Below are 15,613 nucleotides of genomic sequence, written 5' to 3'. Positions count from 1 at the left end.
GGGGAGTCCTTCAAGGTGATTAACGGGACAATTCAAGGGATCTTGATAGTGGCTAATTAAGGTTGATCAACTAGCAGAGTTCACTTATCTCCAGTTGGATGAACTATATTATATTTATTCAATGATAAAACTAATTATTATAGGGAATTGTGATCTAGTCAGTAAATAGATCTGAATGCTTAAGCCTGGTGATTCTTTAGCCCATGTAAGGTGAAGTAAGTTGCCCAAACTGAAATGAAGATATTTGGAAAAGCATGTGGCATGTCACAAAATTGATATTCTTCCTCTAAAGGACAGATGGTATGTTACTATTTCTGTATTATTATTTTTTCTTTAACTGATGTATGTTCTTCTGTAATTTAAAATTTCCAATGAAGTAAGTAAGTAATTCCAAGTAAGTTTATAATGACTCCAGCAGTTGCATTTTGAAGGAATACATGATGGTTTATCTAGAAGTTACAGTGATTTATTGACTATCCCAAACTCAAAATACATTCCACAGTAAAGTTTCTTTCTGTTACAAGGACCACACTAAGCATAGTCTCTTGATAAAATTTTTTTGATGATTTTTAGAAAATCCATTCCACCCTTAAACTTGAGTAAGCACAAAGCATTCTACACTAAGACATTTTCTTGGCTTTCTTTTAGAACTCCATGAAAAATCAAATTAATTTCCACTTCACCATTTGTGGTTGTGGTTGGAAGATGCCAAACATTGTTTTAGTTCGTTTCATTTAGGGATTAAAAGATAAATCGACCCTCTGTGAATGCACTTATTATACACGATATGGTCTTATTTCAGTCTTTCAAGTTGACATGCTAACTAAGAGTTACAAAATGATGACAAAGACCTTGGGAATTGGTCCTGATTAATATCTTCACCCCCACGTTATCCTGCCCATTCAGCCCTGCATTTAGCTATGACCTCGTGCATTGTACCTACCACATTGAATGGAAATCATATGCTGTGTGTCCGTTTCCCTCTCCAAAAGATAAGCTCAGGATAAGAACCATCTTGTGGCAGATACGGTAATGGATGGTTCAGATCCTTTAAGAAAGGACCCCCTACAGTTAGCTCCTTCAGGATCTAGCTCAGCATTTAAGTCAAGGTCACTTGTTTCTTGGGGCAGCTTCCAGCCACTGACTGAGCAAAGCAGAGTGGCTGAGCTCTCTCCTCGGGCAGCCCCTAGCTTGTGACAATCTTAGGAGGTGGTAAAAAGGTCTGGCATTCTCAAGATTCCTCTCACAGGTAGTGTTTGCTCTGGAGCTCAGACATCTCACGGGGCTGATAGATACTTGTTACATCTGCATTGCGGTCTGCTACTCATCCTGCCCAATCCTGTTTCCATCCCTTATCTTTCACAATTATTCCATCTCAAAAGCTTTTGTACTCCTCAGTCAAGCTCATATCTGCTTTCTGGAGAATCCAACCTGTGCCTCTTGGTGCCAGAAGCAGTCCAAGAAAGCAGGCAGGAAGGTGGGGTGTAGGAGCCAAGTCACTCACTCCTTTGCTGGAAACAAGGAACCAATTCCTGGTGGTGGTTTGTGCACAGATATTCCCTGGAAGAAGGTGGCAGGCTAATTGATAAGACTTTCCAAGGTAGAGCTGGGCTGTGCCTGCAGAGGGAAATGCAGTAGTCTAAAGGATGAGTCAGGCATTTGAAATCTGTGGGGGAACGAGAAATAATAATGATAGTGGAATTGGGTGGGTGTTTTTAAGTTGCATTGAAACTCTATAGGTTGATACTGAAAATCTGAGAGCAATTAGCAAATGGAAAACTAAGTGTAAAAGGCAGAGGATCTCTTTGGTAGCTTTCGAGGGTGCCCTAATCATATGTAATGGGCTCACAAAAACACTGAAGATTGTGTCCAGGATTTGGTTATCAGACTGGTGAAACTTCAAAGATGGTTGAAAGCTCAACTAAGGTAGTCATGACTCTGGCTGGCTGGGAAAACCTGAGTCCCTGACACATGAGATGAGGACATCTGGATGGATGCCTTGGTAGATTTTGACCCCCATCCCCAGGCTATTCCTGAACCCTGGGATGTGCAGGTGTGGTTTCCCCTCCTCAATATGAGCTGGCACACAAGAGTGTTGTCTGAGTGTCATCATGATCTCCTGAAGAGGCAGCTGACGTGCCAGTTCATAGGCCACACTCTGGTCCTACTTCTCTCCCCTCACTGTCACCCTATCATTATAATCACATCACTTTCTTTGGCTAAAATAATAACTTTTCGTTTTATGTGTTATGACTGTCAATATTGTTTTCTACAGAACCAAGTAAATGTAGTGTATTATATATTTTCTTTCATAATCTATTGTTTTTTCTGGAGTTACTGCCTAGCTCTTTATACACGCGCACACGCACACATCACCATACCGAGTATACACTGTAAAGCTTACCCTAGTCTTTCACTAGAGACCTAAAACCATGTACTTGAGTAACAGGATATTGAGAAAAAGGGAATAAACAGATATTGTGATATCTTATTGGACATAGGATCCAAGTCAACATTGGTATCCAGAGATACCATCCATCATCATAGTCTCCTGGTAGAGAGAGTGCACACAGGAGGTCAGGTTAGAGAAGAAGTTCTGGACAAAGTGTGGCTTACAGTCAGAGCCCACTGATGCACTGAGTGGTCATTTCTTTGGCCCCCAAGTGTATGATTGGGATTCACATGCTTGGCAACCGGAGTAACCCCCACCTTGGGTCCTTGGCCTTATTCTCCTTTGAGCCGGTGGGAGTGTCAAGAGCTGTCTGCATAGTATTCCCACTGTTCCATTTTCAAACATTCAATTCATCCTCTTCTTTTTACTGTTCTTCTTCCTTGCCTTCTGTGATACCAGATACTTCCAAGTCCTCCTGAGCCTCTCGAAGCTTTTGTTTGCTTTTAATGAAGTGCCTTTTTGTAGGCTCTTTAAATTATAGCTGAATCAGTCACCAACTCTTTGATTTACGTTTTCCAAAAATGTATTTAACTGTCTTATTTGCAATATCTCCCCTGACAATCTATTCTGCTTGTGTTTGCTTCCGAATTTATGTAACTTTAAAATCCATTTATTATCATTTCAGCAGTCTTGGAGAGAAAATCACTCCCAGTCTTCAATATTTAACTAAGCATCCAGCTTTTTTCTTATGTAAAGCTTTTACCTCTCTCGGCTTCATCAGTTTAAATTTGTATTCTTATGCTTCATTCTACTGGATTGTTCTTGGAGTCTATGCCACGTAGAAGGCTTAATCTGTAATTAAGAAATAATTATTTAAAATTAAGAAGTAATATAATACTGTTGTGTGTGTTCTGTATGCGTATTCATTTCAATTTGAATTTATTTTTAATTTAATTTTTTAATTAATAAAAAAATAGAGTTGGAGAGTTAAGATGGGGCTGGAATATAAAGATCTTCACAGCTGAATAGGACCTTGAAAGACACGTAATAAACAGCAGCTAGAGCTTATTATGCGCCAGACACTGTGCTAAGTGCTTTATATCCACTATGAAAGAGGAGCAAATGTTAACTGCATTTTACAGATGACTTTTACAAAGACTGAGGCTCAGAGGGATTACCTAATTTGCCTAAGACTACACAGCTAATAAATGATGGGGGTGGATTTCAAGGGAAACATTCTGGCTCCAAAGCCAGTGATTCTGATTATCATACTATACTGCATTCTATGGGGCAACCAAGATGTCCTGTAGCTTGGGAAGATCCGTTGTATTCTGTCATAAGTCACGCATCGCCTGCGTCAGTGAGCGATAATTATTTGTAGACCAGTCTTCCTCCTCCACTAGACTTGTGAGCTCCTTTGAGGTTATACACATACACATCTCAATCTTTTTTTGTTGTTCACTTCAGCACAATACCCACCATAGAATAAATGTTCAGAAAAATGCGTGCCAAGTGAACATTGGCTCCTGATTTCAAACATTAGGAAGGGGAGCTATTTGAAACAAAATATAGTTTTGTGGGGATAGGAAATAAAGGGACTTCTTAACTTTATTTTAGTACTTATGGGAAAGGAAACAGGAGCGTTTTACTCGGAGCTTGTGGAGGAATTTATTCTTAACTTGGGGGTGTTCTTAACTGGTACCTTAAAAAAAAATCATCAAAGTCTGGCTGAGTATCAAGAGAGTCTTGCTATAACTAGTCATGAACTGTGACCAAAAAGGACAGCTCTATATATAAAAATTGTGGTGGCTGATGGGATGGGTAAAGGAGGAGGAAATGGAGGAAGTGAAGTTTACAGTTTTGTAAATTACAGCCTGTGGCAGGACCAAGATGCCTCACCAAATGGCAGCCAGAGGGCGAGTGAGCCAAAGGGGCGGTTACTCACTCTTGTATAATTAAGGTTGCCTTCGGGTATGATGGAAAGGCTTACATTTTGTATCTCCTTATTAACAGTTATGCTAACAAGCAATTTATTCCAAAGGGCAACTGCCAAGAGAGCCCCCACCATGGGACTGCAATGACCCAACTCTAAAGATGGGGGGAAAACAAAGAGGAAAATACAACTGGAGATCAAAAGCTTCCAAGGAGCAAGAAACCCAGAGTTAAACACTGAGATGCGACACCTTCTACCTTTACCTTTGCCGTTCAGAGCTACTTCTTTACCTGTCTGTAGCAAAGTTCAGGGGAGACATCAAGAAGTCCTCTGTGATACTTTGAACATTTGGCCCAGGATAAAATGTAAGATTACCCCCTCCAGAACCTTTTAAAGAAGAAGATATGGATTGTTCTAAGATGTGTGGTCCTTATCCACAAAAGAAAAGCTAAGTAACTGATCTTTGTTAGGTTATTGACTAAAGTAAGCCAAGTGGACGAATATAGGTGTGTGTGTATGTATGTGTGTGTGTGTGTGTGTGTGTGTGTGTGTGTGTATATATATATATATATATATATATACATCTTTCATCAAGGAACATGGCTTAGTGGATACACCTTTCATGTGGGACCATGGCCATTGGTCATCTCTTAGAACTCTGGTAGCCTCTGGTGAGCAGCATTTAGACCTATAGAAACTTTTCTGTAAATTCCTTTGATAGTTGGGCCTGTTAATGCTACTCATCTAAGTCTGCTTGGTTCTACACGATTCTTAGGTTCTTTCTAAGAGGTAACAGTAGCCATTGAAGAAGTTGAGGTAGATGAATGTTCCTGCTAGGTCATAATGAAAGCAAGTCTCAAACCAAATTCTGCCACAGGTACAGACATTTATTAGCCAAACGTTGATGAGCAAGCAGGTTCAAAGCTGCTTATGCTGTTCTGTAAGTTTAAAAAAAGGCCCAGCTTGCCGTCATCTTAGGTGCTCTGAAAACTACCCTGCCTGCTAAGAGACTGACACAGCTCCAGAGTCAGAAATTTTTTACTCCTGTGCTATTTAGCAGGTCTCAGAAGTCCTCCTAGCCGACAGCTGGACGCAAGACTACTTAGAGCATCAGACTTGAGCTCCACCTCTAGGGGTAAAGGCTGTCTTCATCTGCTTCTTACACCCTATTCATGCAAGAATGGAGAAAGTCTCCCATATTTGCAACCAGTCCATGTGTCACAAGTACTTTTAATTTTGTCAATGATATATCTGACACTGAATATTCATCATGCTAATCAACACTTAAAAACTGGAGATTTGCTTCTGATATGTAGTATGCCGATTGGCAGGGTGGAGACTGGAGATACAGAAAACAGCATGAACTGTCGTTGCCCCCCTGGAATGTACTGAACATCCCTGAGCTGATACACTGTGAAGGTCTGATAGCCTAACCTAAGAACATTTTAAAGTAGATTACAGACCATTTTCATACCGTCTTGCGCATCAGGCACAGCACCTGGCCTAGAAGAACCACTCGAAGTTTGCTGAATTGAATAGGCTGGTTTGAAGAGCTCATAAATTGGAATATGGTTGCATCAACCAGGCTACTTGTTCATAAGCAGGTAGGATGTTAAGATTACTTCAACTCCTAGGATTCATTTTTGTTTTCCAGTTCTCCTGGGGCGCTCTGGAGAAAACCCTTGGTTGGCTTCAGGCCCCTGATCGGAACTGGATACATTTTTGTTGTGATTCCAAAATGGGGACGCAACACAAAGCCATTTATTAGCAGACTGTGAATGATTCTTTCAAGTGATGATTTAAATTACATATTAGTAAGAATTGCTTACATACTTGTAGGTAAGATATTTAATTGTTTATAAAAGAATGAGTTTTTTTCTTTTCTTTTCTTTTTTTTTTTTTGTTTGGGGCAGTATCCACCCACCCCTGAGAAACTGGCCAAATCATCCTTATTTCACTGCCTTCCTCTGAGAGGCTTTAGGAATCCAAAGGTGGGAGCTCTAAAGCTGGTCCAGGTGCACCGTGGACTGCTGCGCACGTCCCTTTCTGAACAATACCAGGTGAGAGAGCTAAGGAAGGGGCGTCCCACACCTCCCAGCATGACCGGAAGCTGGTCCGTAGAAGCCACACAGAGAGCTGTCCCAGCATCGACAAACTGAAGCCGCCTCAGTTCTCCTTTCTGGCTCTCAAGGCATAGTTTGGAGTCATAGCAAAGGAGAAAGCCATGTATTAATTTATTTTATTGAAGTGTAGTCGGTTTACACTGTTGTGTTGATAAAGCCATTCAGATGCTCTTTTCAAACTATTTTCATCTAAAGTGACTTTAAAAAAATTCACAAAGTCATAAGCTATTTGCTGCAGTCCTGTCTTATTTCCCAACTCACTTCAGGTTGAAAACCCTCACTCTTAGGATGAATGGTAGTGTCTCTTTAATTAAACGGACTGTTTCTGATAAGCATCAGCTCCACTCACCTCCTCCTCACCCTGGAACACATATTTTTCTTCCCACACCCCTGTCCCTGGATAAAAATCTGTGACTGCACCTGCACTGATATGCATCAGGTGTTCCCAACTGACACGAGTGTTGGGTTTACCAGCTTGGAAAGTCCCCTTGTTTTTTTGCCCCCGCGCTGAAGAGAAAACCTGCCCTTCTGCACTTGTGCTTTGATTTCTGGCAGTCTGTGGCTTACTGGAAGACCATATGTGCTTGCTCAATGTCTTTATTTTGCCAACAAAACACCCACAGTCTCAATGATATTTTCAACCCCTTGTACCCTATCCTGCTGTCTATTTATATCGACATCCAGACATTTCAGTTTCACCACTGGCACAGAAATAACACTTCTGTGTTAATAACCCCTCACTGCCAGCCACAGCTCAAAATTTTCCTTCATGAAAGATTTTTTTGATAATTCTCTTTGGCTTCTAAGAAACCATCCACTTAATATTGTGTGATTTCAGGAGCTTTTGAAGAGCAGGGGGCCAACCATTCATTCCTCTTTAAAGCACCATGTCTGTAACAGCTGTCAGAAGACGTGAGTTATTAATCATGGGACAAACACACTTGACATATATTCCTCGGCTGTGCTATTACTGGTTTACTGTGGGATCGTGTATATCACCGTAGAACGTGGAATTGAAAAAACTCTGCAATGATTTTTAAAATATTTATTTGCCTCTGCTCTTAGGTGGGAGCCTAGGATTCGGGCGGGGAAGACAAGTACGTGGGGCTATGGTAGAGTCAAACCCCATGGTAACACACCCCAGGATAATGCAGATTCGCATCTAATCCAGCTAGCTCCTGTCCTCTGTCCAGTGCCAATTTCCAAATCCAAGTGGGTTAGTGCTCTTCTGTTCCGGGAAGTAGGCTGAGACTATCGGGGTGGGGGGGGGGACATGAAGTTTGATGGGGAAACAGCAGGCAATCCCGACTGGGAAGCAAGAAACTAGAGCGTAGGTCTACAGTAATCCATGGCTCAGTCTTTCAAATGGAAGAAGGTTGGGTTGACAGAATAGCTTTCAACATAGCAGCAGACACCTGGAGTCGCTTTCACTGTCCTGAAGTCCCAGCCAACACAGACCCAGAGTCATCCCCATTGGTATTTGGCTAGTGAGGGGTTGGGGGCGGGAGGAGCTCCCACCAAGTGGCTCCAAATGCTTCAGGAATCTGGATGGACTGGGGTCACACTAAGAATTTCCTAGGATTACTCCTGGCTGGTGGGCTAGGTAATTTTATTAACCTTGCAGTAATGTAACTCCACATGCTACCCCCTCAACTGTAAGTCTTTTTGGACCCCACTTGCTGTATTATGATGGGATTCCACCATAGCTCCCTACTTTCTATTAAAATGTGGTTGAAGTTTCCTTAACACTGTGGGACTTAGATAAGGGTATTATGACGTTAGCTCTTCAGCTTATAAATCTTCTCCCTATTCCTGAAAATTATTCTATCAAATAAGGTTAAGATCACACTTTTCAGGCAGCTTGCAAAACAAAGATAAACTATATTTCAGACTCTGGCAGTGGGATATGTATCCGTGTCATGTGTGCATACACACGCACACACGTGTGTGTGTTCATATATTTAAACGTGCTGTCATTTTTACTGATTGAAGGCAAAGGCATAGGCGCATTTAATTTTGCGCTTAATATGCAGATTTGAGAAGCTAACACACAGGATGTAAATGAGAAGTAAACCAAGGAAGCATCGGGGCGTCTGTTATGGGTACCACATCAGATTGATGCCCCATTCGTAATTACATTTGAACATTTTAATTTTTTTTTTCTCCCATTTCCAAAGACAGAAGTTGGCAGCTGTTTCAGTGTATGATGAGTGTAGGGCGGAAAATGCACTGAAGTGGGTTATTATTGTTTGGGGAAGAAGCCCAGAAGTGGTCTCCTCATTTACGCAAGTACGGTGTGAGTAGGCTCCATTGTCCTGGTGGGCAGCATCACTCCGAAAAGATTTCCCTTGTTCTGGGAAGCGTCTCGTAAGTGGCTTGAGTCACTTAAGTGCAGGGTGAGCTGGCTGTTATTCCGGGAGAGGAACGTAACCAGAGCTTTGATGTTTGAAGTATCTTTAAAAAATTGTGAGGTCATTATTGCAGAAGAAGGCGGGAACTTCCTTGGCCAAGTACTCCTGGGGCCATGTTGCTGTCTCAGAAATGAGTCTGGGGAGGAATAGAAGGTGTTTGACCACTAAGAGAGCTTTGGAATCAGGAATCTCAAGGCCTGAGACTCCTATGATGAGATTCTGGGGGTGGTCTTTTCCCAAAAAGAATTTCTGTGGAAGGCCTTGACTTTGAACCAGTCGTAGCCTCAGAAGTGCAGAACAGCGCTTCCTCCAAGGGGCTCTAGCCCTGTCCTGAAGACGGCTTCTAAAGTGTGGCATCTCTTCACCTTCTTGGTGTTGTCCCAGAGGACTCAACACAAAGTGCTTTGAGGCACTTCTCACCCCACAGCTCTCAGCCTTCAGTGCACTGCTCTTCTGGAGCCGAGTCTGCAAAGCCTCAACTCTGTGAGACAACGGAACCATGAAGGGGCTTTAAGCAGGCGGGTCCCGGCTAGTTTGGATAACACTGACCCACAGGACCGAAGCTCCCAGGCTCCTTGGCTGCTGCAGGAATCAAGCACTCCCCCCAGCTTGGCTGTCGGGCCATGACTCTCTAAGATGAGCTTCCACTCAGTGGTCAAGGCCCCTGCACTATAGACCTTGGTGTCACTTCAACTTGACCCTCTTCCTCAAGTCACTCCTGTGCACTGCGGGCCCTCTGCAGGCCTAATGAAGAGATGTGTTGGAAGAGCAAGGGCAGGTCTCTGGACTTGCAGTCATGAGGAAGCTCAGGCATTGCACCCAGAGACTAGACGGGGACAAGCTCAGGGTACTCTGTTCTGGGCTGAGGGTCGCCCCAACTCCACAAAAGGGGCAGAAGTAACACACGGGGAAAGGTCATGGTTCCAGGCTATCAAATGGAAAAAGCAAGAGACTGAAACACCCTGAGGTAACACACACGCGTACACATACACACATACACATATGTATTTATGAATATAGACTACTTCCAGTTACATAAATCTTCGGCAGTAAATACCCAAATGAAATTAAGATTGGAATAAAGAAAAGGCCAAAGAATAGTTTCTTTCAGAAAGCAGACCCACAGCAGAGCAAAGCAGCTGGAAGTTCAAGTCCACACAAGAGATCTATGTCGACAGCAGAAAGAGATACTTTCCCACTGGCCAAGCCATCAGGGTTTCCCTGAGTCATACTTGGCTTTGTCATTAGAAAAGGTCTGTCTACATTAAGATACTAGGAAACCTATGACCCTGTTTTAACATTGGAGAATCAACCTCTGGTCAGAAAATTGTTGATTCCTCTCTTCTGTGATTCATTACCTTGAAGCCTCGGGTTTCCTGGAATTCTTTTAAAATTCCAGATTTTTTAAACCATGACTGTTACACAGCACCATTTTGGATCACACATTCCTCTTGCAGAGGATGGACTTAATCCTCTCACTGTTCAAATAAAGCTGTTTGTCTTTTGTGTCTCCTGCCCCCACAAAATATCAGAGATCTGGGTTATTTCTGAATTGCATAAAAATGTGATAATTATTTTATCTTACATGTTATCATCTTTCTTTTTGCAAAATGTTATTGTTGTTGTAACAGCTACCATTGACTCATAACTATTTATTCATTACATGTTTACTATGTGCTGGGCACCACTCTCGGAGCTGCAAGTGATTGTCACTAAACAAGGTGACTTAGATGTGTCTAGTCCTCACAAAAGTGTGGAGAAGTGGGGACCAGTCATCCCATTGAAGATCATAGAACTTAGGTCACTTGCCCAAAGACAGACAGCTACTAAAAGGCAAGGCACTTTCTTAATATCTAATTGCATAGGACTTTCTGATAAACCAGAATAAATCTTGGAAAACTTTTTTCATTTTTTTCAGTTAATCTATCAATAAAAATTTTTATTTTGACTCTGTATTGGTTCTCACTGCTGGCAGCAGCCGTTCTGCTGGTCAAAATATAATTTCTTTCTATTTATTTTATAAGCAGGGTAACTCCGATACCCAAGGACTTCACCATCTCCCTTACTCTAGGGAAGGTCCAGGGAAAGCAGAGTCAACCTTCAGTGGGAGAACGTGGGGAGAGAGAACTGGGAAGACTTGATCAAGGGAGTTTGGGAAACCAAGACGTGTTGGAATCAGATCTTCCTAGTAAATATTCACTACTATCTTTGAAGTAAATTTGACTGCGTTTTGGTTACAAGACGTGAGTCTGGCTCTTGCCGGGAAATAGGTGCTCCAAAGCTAAAGTAGTTTCAATAAATAATTGACAGTTGCTGCATCTAGAAGGAAATTATTCCCAGAGCACACGTTTCTCAGCCCCCTTCTAGATTTGAGGTGGATGACTTGGCAGGACGTTCACATATTAACTTAAAATATTTACCAAGATATTCATGTTTATACCAAGCAAAAATGTAAAAAAGGTTTTCTTGCCCCGTGTTATTTATAAAATAATCAGTCCTTTGGGATGTAAGACCCCACTTAATCTGTCTCCCATCTTCCACTCAAGTCATATTTGGGGAGTATTTTATACGTATCTGACACTGGCATTTTACTGATTATTATACTATTATCCTAATTTGCAACCGTATAGATCTAAGAGGACTAAACCAAGGAGTAGCTAGTGGCATTCAGTGCAGTCTGGCTGGGAACCACATGAACTCATGGTGAATGAGCTCAGCCAAGCCTGACAAGAGCTGCACAGTATTTCTGCTTCCGTTTCTAGCATTTATCTCAGGATCTAGAGAATTCACCGATGTTGTTAAATATTAAAATATTGATAGCAGCAGTGGTATGGAGGCCTTCCTTCTCCTAGACGGACTCACTTGCTAACATCTGCACAGTCAACCCATTTGGGCAAACTGAGGCCTCACTGTGGGACTGTCCTGAGCGTTCCCTGGTTGCCCGGGGCATAGCTGGACTTGCTCGGCCAAACCTACCTTCTCCTCTGGAGGTTCCGCTCAAGTTTTCTTTCTTTCTCCCTCTCTCTACCCTTTTATTTGGTTGGTTGAAATTTTGAGAACTTGTTTAGATATGTGGTTCTGGGGCCAAATAAGACTATTTCCTGTGTGAAGTTTACTTTCACCCTTGAGTTTTGTCTGGGTGCTGTCGGTGGCGGGAACTCGGGCTTTGGGCCTGTGACCATAGAGGACGTCGCACCTCACTGTCACGGAAATTCTCTTTCCATGGACTTCAGAGCAGTCCACACCATTGACTTGGAGGATTAAGTCAGAGGAAGGAGGGGGAAGATTTAGATGTCAACTTTTTGTCTCTTTTTTTTAATGGAGGTACTGGGGATTGAACCCAGGAACTTCATCATGCATGCTAAGCACGTGCTCTACCACTGAGCTATACCCATCCCCCAACATTTTGTCTTTCTGCCTAAGATAAGTTCATGGATACTTCCTGATGCATAATGGACTCACTGGTCACCATAGAGCCAAGTAAAGAAGGTCCACCATTTCCCAAGGGCCATTCACATCTGGCTTTTGATACAAGGATCAATGCTTCCTCCTGAAGTGTGGAACCGGGTGTTCCAGTTGCCTCCAAACACTTATTGGCGATTTGAGAAATGGTAGGTGGCAAAGATTCTGTGAGTCAGGAGAGCATCCACTCTACTGGCTCTGGCACCACCACACACACACACACACACACACGCGCGCGCGCGCACGCGATGTGGAGAGAATGCCTCAAGGTCTGTAAAATTCATGCGGAGTTCCAGGCCCCCTTTTGGGGGAGGAGAATGGTCTCCTTTCCACCTTTCTGGCTGGCTTTCGCCTTCAGCCCTCTTGGCCCTTTCCTGGCATGTATTCTGGGTCCCAATGATCAGGCTATAAAGACAATTATTTTTCTCAGCTCCCCTGGAAAGAAAACTCCCTTCTTATCTTAACCTCTAACATTTGCTGCTGACGTTTCCGCTGGAGCTTAACATGGGAGGAGCTTTTTGTCATTGTTGAGGTGTCTTTTGTTTAATTGAATTATTTACACTTTGGCCTTTCCAGTGACCTGAAATTTCTATTGGAAAAGTGGATATTGGTGTCTTGGAAGAAACGAATAAGGTGACCATGGATATGATTAAGAAAAATAATTACCAACAGACAGCTTGCCAGGTGAGCAGGCTTGGCAGACTACAGTGTTCAGGTTTTCTTGAAGATAATAACCTTTCTTTTTGTGTGTATGTGTGTGTGCATTTATATGGAAACTCTCCCAAGTCTTTCTTCTTAAACCTAAGTGGAAAGACTGTTTTTCAAGTTCAGTTCAGCAAAATTTATTGTCAAGAACTGGGGATAAAGAAGACTACGGCGTGGTCGTTTCCATCCCTCACACCTTGCTCTTCATGTCCAGTCCTCCTACGTTCACTGAACACCACCTGCTGTTCCACACTTTGACACGGCTTCTCCTGCAGTTTCCCTCTGTAAGAATGCCTTTCCTTCTCCGGGCACCTGCTGAACCCACATCCCTGTTTTGAAGGACTCTGCAGGCGGGAAACAGCCCTCCTCCCCTTTCCAGGTGGTGGCCCCTAACAGCCTTGGATAGGCTAGCGAGAGAAGCTCCTTGTTCCTGCCATCTTGCACACGTAGGAGAGCCCATTGTGAACACCACACAACACAGAGGCATAGCCACACTCAGTCCTCTACCCTTCTAGAACTTTAGTCTTGTTTGGCCAAATCTATTTCTGTTGCTCAAAGGAAAAGTGGAAAGTTCTCTTATAATTCCCCACTGAGCATAGTCTAGGCTAAGTAAGGATTTGGCAAATATGTGTTTAGTGCCAGAAGGTCACCATCAATAATTAACTTAGCTGCTCTTGGGTGTTGATAGCTTATCTTCTACCTGTCCTGACTGAGACACCAGTTGGCAGGAGTGGAGGGCCAAGTCCCCTTGGGTGTAAAGCTGGGTAATTAAAGATACAACCTTCACTAAGACTTGACATTCCTAAGAAAAAAATAATGAGTATTATGTACTGCAGATATGTGAAATACAAACACTTTTTTTTTTATTGTGGTAAAATTGCAGAATAGAGTATTTGCCATCTTAATCTTGTAAGTGCACAGTTCGGTGGTATTGAGGATATTCACATTGCTGGGCAACCAGTGTCAAGAACTTTTGCATCTTACGAAACTGAAACTCTATACCCATTAAACAACAATTTCCTCTTTCTCCTCCCTCCAGCACCTGGCAACCACTATTCTACTTTCTGTTTCTGTGAGCTGACTACTCTAGGTACCTGGTGGAGTAGAATCATATAGTATTTGTTTGCTTTTTATTACTGGCTTATTTCACTTAGCATAATGTCCTCAAGGTTCATCCACGTTCTTGCATGTGTCAGAGTTTCCTCCCTTTTTAAGGCTGAATAATATTCCATTGTATATATATATGCCATATTTTGTTTAGCCATTCGTCTGCCAATAAAGTTTTGGGTTGCTTCATCTCTTAACCATTGTGAATAGTGCTGTTATGAACATGAGTTTGCAAGTATCCCTTTGAGATTCAGAAGTAGAATTGCTGATCATATATTAATTCTATTTTTAATTTCTTGAGGCACCATTATACTGTTTTCCATAGCACTTGCCTCATTTTACATTCCCACCAGTAGTGCACCAGTTTCTCTACATCCTTGACAACAGTTGATATTTTCTGGGGTTTTTTTGTTTTATTTTTTAATTGAAGTGTAATTGATTGACAACATTAGTTTCAGGTGTACAGCAAAGCGATTCAGTTCTATATGTAAGTACATATATATGTACACATACATATACTTTCAGATTCTTTTCCATTATAGCTTATTACAAGAAATTAGATGTAGTTCCTTGTGCTATACAGTAGGTCTGATATTTTCTGTTTTTATGATAAACAGTAGCCATACTGATGGGTATCAAGTGACATGTCACTGTGGTGTCGATTTGCATTTCCCTAATGATTAATGATGTTGACAATCTTTTTATGTGCTTTTAATATATTCTTTTCCTATATATTCAAGTCCTTGGCCCATTGTAAACTGGGTTACTTTTGTTATTATTGTTGAGTTTTAGAAGTTTTAAAAAATATATTCTAGATACTAATCTTTTATCAGGCATATGATTTGCAAATATTTTCTTCCATTCCATAGCTTGCCTTTTTATTCTGTTAGTTGTGTCAAATATTAAATTGGAATACAATTACAATAAATATCTCAAGGGCTAGGATTTTTAATTTCCTGAAATTTTATTTATTTATGTATGTATGTATGTATGTATGTATGTATGTATGTATGTATGTATGTTTAAGTATAGGTAAATTTATTCAGAGAAATGCACACTCCATAGACAGAGTACAGGCTGTCCCAGGAGACCAGAGAGGCCATGAGGCATGGGGGGCGGTGTTTACTTTAAAGTAAAAGTAGTTACATACTCCATAGCCAGAGCGCAGGCCATCTCTGAAGGTGAGAGGGAGCTGAGAGAGAGCAAGAGGCTTAGGAGATACACGGTCCATAGGCAGAACGCAGGCTCTCAAGAGGGTAGAGGCGGCCTCAGAGCATGGAGTCGTCTTGGAAAGTGAGATCAGCCCTGAAATTTTTAGAAAAAAGATTCATTCCTCACACAAAGTCTGTTTCTGAATTTCCCAAAAACTGTGGAACACTGAGATTGGGAGACGAGATAATCAGGATTTGGAAATTTTCAACATACTTAAAGCGTGGTGCGTTTTCCCCCATGGAGAGCACGGTCGGCTGGATAAAAGAGA

The sequence above is a fragment of the Vicugna pacos genome, chromosome 2 (assembly GCF_048564905.1).
Source record: "Vicugna pacos chromosome 2, VicPac4, whole genome shotgun sequence".
Taxonomy (NCBI): Eukaryota; Metazoa; Chordata; class Mammalia; order Artiodactyla; family Camelidae; genus Vicugna; species Vicugna pacos.
This window is presented reverse-complemented; position numbering follows the sequence as displayed.